Source organism: Crassostrea angulata, chromosome 8, assembly GCF_025612915.1.
Source record: "Crassostrea angulata isolate pt1a10 chromosome 8, ASM2561291v2, whole genome shotgun sequence".
NCBI lineage: Eukaryota > Metazoa > Mollusca > Bivalvia > Ostreida > Ostreidae > Magallana > Magallana angulata.
The window spans coordinates 14504317-14509408 of record NC_069118.1 but is presented as its reverse complement, the minus strand read 5'-3'; positions in this window follow the sequence as shown (position 1 = coordinate 14509408).

Here is a 5092-nt window from a genome sequence, read left to right as displayed (position 1 = left end):
TGTAAACTTGATCTGTAGTTTGACATTTTGAAGCTGTTCAGCAAATTTCATATTATTCCTCAAGCGCATAAAGAAAAAAAAGTGTGGAAAACTGGAGTAGGACAGACAGACCGACGGACAGACAGACAGACGGACGGACAGACGGACAGACGGACTGACGGACGCAGAGGAAAGCTATAGTCCCCTCCGGTGAAACCGGTAGGGGACTAATAATTTTAATAGCATCCATATAAACCGTAGTTCTTGGAACAAACTTATCCGTATTCTGCTGATTCATAAATTATTGCACGGCTTGCTTTTAACGATGTCGAACAATATGTACATATATTTTGAAAACGACATATTTTACAAAAAAAACCCCAAAAAACCCAAAACAAACCAAACCATTAAATTTATCGATTAATGCGTTACTTTGTTTTAAAACCCCTCGTTCAGCAGCAAATGATTACAATTCATAATAATAGAATGACAAGCGTCTTGAAACTTATTTATGCGGACATTAATTATTTTCAAAACCATCGGAATAGGGGTATTACCTTTTTGTGCGATCAAAAATTAATTTTAAAAATACCAAGCAGTTAATCTCGGTGATTATTCGGCCATCCTGCGTAACCACTCAGCTATACTAGACACGATGAAATTTGCGAAGATTTAAAACACCGTTTTTAACTTCGGAGGTTTTTTTTTTCGAAGTTAGATTTTTCAAAATATGCTTCTTTGAAACAAAAATCGGATATGCTATGAAACCAGTAACATTTTTCAGTGTAACAATTTTACAATTTGTTTAATGCATGGGGGTCTTGAACGGGGGTGGGTCGCGGGGAGGACCCCGCCCCAGAAAAATGTCCATGAAATTATCAAAAATTTGCCTCGTACACACCTCCCCCCACTCCTTCGGCAAACTTCAGTATTCATCGCACCCCCACCCCCTCCGAAAAAAAATTTTGGAATCGTGTATTAAATGGTCTTATAAAAATGATATGAAGATATCTGCAACAGCTTTATGGAAAATAGCACAGGAACTGCCACACCTTCTTTGTAGGTTTTAAAATACAAAAATACATGCCCGGGGAGCTTAGATTTTAAACAGTGGATGAAACAACCATAAAAAGAGGTTAAGACCAACCAATTTCTGTATTATTTCTTAAAAATCAAATTAATTTAAAAAAAAAAATGAAAACGAATTTTTATTTATGTCTGTCTATTCCTTTTGTGTTGGAGGCATTGATCAGCGAGGAATAGCACCTACCTAGTACATTTAAACAAAGGTCTTTCGACTTTGATTGCTTCATTTTTTGTAATTTTTTACCCTTAAATTAAAAGCATTAATAATACATTCGATTTTTCACACAAAATGAGTTCAATGATTGATATTATGATATCGATGTTAAAGATGACGTTTACTCAGAATGAAAAAATATTCCACTGATGATAATGAAAAACCAACTATTGTGTGTTATAGACCTTTTATTGTAGTGTTATTTTTTATTTTCAAAAAAGTAGGTCAATGACCTACTTTTTGAGTTAATGGCCATTGTATATTTTGGGAAAATTAAAGGAAAATCACTTAAAATTTTACACTATGATTGAGATTTTCTTAATTGTGAAAATAATACAAATTGCTCAACACTTTTGAAAATGAAATACAATTTATGAATGGCAGTGACACTAAATACATACAAAGCATTATGTTTTCCTTCACAATTTTTTGACATATTCCAGTCCGAATTTCCTCTATCACTTTTCAAATTCCTACCCATTTTTGATTCAATTTTACAAAAAATTGAATGATGATAATATAAAAACATTTATAGTATTAAACCACTAATATTGATCTTATTCTGTTGGCATATAATTTATATGAGGTCAATGATCAAAATTTTGAGATATGGTGTCTTTTCTAGTTTTTAAGCATATTTCAATATTTTTTTAATTCATGCCATACGGTTATTATAATGAATAAATGAAGTAAAACTACCAGAAAATAGGCAAAATTATATAGACTAAAATATAAAATCTTAACTATTAAAATTAGAGTACTTCCAAAAATGTTTTAGCAGAAAACAAAATCTGCAAAATTTAGTCCGAATTTCCTCTGTTTGGCTAAAAGTCTATTTTTGTTTTAGCATAATTCCATAATATAGTAGAAATATCGAATGTTATATCAATAATAATTCATTTCACAGATACTTTTTGTGTTTAGAACAAATTTTACTCCTGACATTGAACTTTATAACAATCCGAATTTGAGAACTCAAACCCTGAGTAAACAACACCCTTAAAGGACAGATAAAAACTCTCTCTCTCTCTCTCTCTCTTTCTCTCTCTCTCTTTCTCTCTCTCTCTCTCTCTCTCTCTCTCTCTCTCTCTCTCTCTCTCTCTCTCTCTCTCTCTCTCTCTCTCTCTCTTTTCAAAACAAACGTCAAGTTGACCAGGAAATGTGCATCCTCACAATGAACGCGGCATCTTTTTAAAAATAAAACTGGACCTCCTCCCCATTAAAACTTTTCAGCGAGAACCAGTTTACAACCTCATCATAAAGAGTTACGACTGCATATAAAGAAGTTACCACTCCATATAATGAAATGATCACATCATGTAAAGAACTGACCTTATAATATGATGACTCATCAACGGCATATTATAGATATGTCACATCATATAAAGGATTTACAGTTGCATGTAAAGCTTTCACCACAATACATAAAGGTATACCACCATACATGATGGTTTTAATACACCATAACATGATGTTAGTACTGCATATAATGAACTTATCACCTAATATCAAATAATTGCACTGCATAAAAGGATTTTGCAACTGCACATGAGGAGTGTACCATATAACAAAACGATTAAACAATAGTTCATTATAAGTTTAGCTCTGTATGAAATGAGTTAAGCATGTCATATAAAGATTAATTCATAGCATATAATGAATAAACTACTGCACATAATGATTTGACGACATAATGAAATGATAATGCCACTTTCTATATAAAGATTTTACCCCTGAATATAATTGTGAAATAACAGTATATAATGATGTTAGCACAGCATATAATGATGTTAGCACTGCAAATAATGATGTTAGCACTACATATAATGATGTTAGCACTGCATATAATGATGTTAGCACTGCATATAATGATGTTAGCACTGCAAATAATGATGTTAGCACTACATATAATGATGTTAGCACTACAAATAATGATGTTAGCACTACATAACGATGTTAGCAATGCATATAACGATGTTAGCACTACATATAACGATGTTAGCACTGCATATAACGATGTTAGCAATGCATATAATGATGTTAGCAGTGCATATAACGGTGTTAGCACTACATATAATGATGTTAGCACTGCAAATAATGATGTTAGCACTACATATAACGATGTTAGCACTGCATATAATGATGTTAGCACTGCATATAATGATGTTAGCACTGCAAATAATGATGTTAGCACTACATATAATGATGTTAGTAGTGCATATAATGATGTTAGCAGTGCATATAATGAATGATGTTAGCAGTGCATATAATGATGTTAGCACTGCATATAATGATGTTAGCACTACATATAATGATGTTAGCACTAGATATAATGATGTTACCACTGCATATATAATTGTTACTATTGCATATAGTATGAAATTGATCTTAAGGCAGCTATGGCGTTCCATAAATGTAACACAAAATTTAAGATAACAAGCAGTGCTAGAATCATCGATATGATTGCAAATTAAGTTATATTTACTGATTACTTGAACTCAGATTGGATTTCTTAGGTTATAGGTTATAAGAATGGTCATATCTCGATGTAAGAAAATTTATTTTTTTGTACATTAAAAATATTGTGAAGAACTGATATCCAGATTTATAGTTATTTCAGCTGGTAGGTAAACATGTGTAATATTTAAAACACTTCTTTCAGTGGTTTTTCATTGTGTGTTTTCCAAGCGTATTGCTTTTTAAAAATATACAATTGCAACCTGAATTTAGAATAAAAATATTAGGACCGGCGCGTTAAATAAGGATTAGTTGGGTAATTACCGGTACATTTATTGGGCCTATAGCTTTATTTTTTAAAAATTATCTTAAAAAATTAACATTTTTGCCGTATTTGTTTTGTAAATAGATTTTTTTGGGATTGTATCACTAATAATTTAAAAAATATATATTGTATTATGTTCATTACACGAGGTGATATTTCAATTCTCTTAATTCTTCCTCTTGAAAAATAAATAGACAGATAAGTATGTGCAAATTGTGTATTTTTCTGAATAATGTTGTAGGTCGTATCACCCCGAAATATCACTGAAAACTCAATGTTTCCCTAATAATATATTCATTCATTTAAGTCTAAAAAAACTCATTCAGAATATTTTTTTGTTTCCTTTTATTCCTCATGATCATCTTAGGACATAGACTCATCTATACTGAATTGTAAATCTGTTACTATTAATCACACTTAGAACTGGTTTAACACAGTAATAATCAAACATCATTACGAGGTTTTGAAAATAAAAAAAGGACAAAAATAACCTTCAAGTCATATAATATGAATTGTAAAAATCTGCTTACGTTTTTTTACAAATTGCAAAAAAAGAGTAAAATGATCTGTTTAAAAAGAGTGTTATTAAATAAAAATGATTTACTTTCTTGCCAAATCCACACTACTATTATATTATATTAAAATAATAGACTCGATTTTTTGGGCTTTAATACCGAGATATCGGATGAGTACTGTCTTTTGTTTATATATTTTAAACATCATTGGTACTTGAAGATGACTAATTATACCCGCACTTTCTAAAGAAAGTTCGGGTATATTGTTGTTACTCTGTTCCGTCCGTCCGTCTGTCACGTTTTACTTTCTCAAACTGCTCTTACATCTTAGAAACCAGCAAACTGAACTCTTGGAGTTTGATTTGGGGTATCATGTTGTTTTGTAAAAAGGTTTCAAAAATTCTCTCATAGTCCTGGGGGTCAAATAATTGGTAAAAAATGACGTTTTTTCACAAAAAACCTTCTTCCTCGAACTCCTCCAACATTTTCAACAGTAGACAAATCATCTTTTGGAAT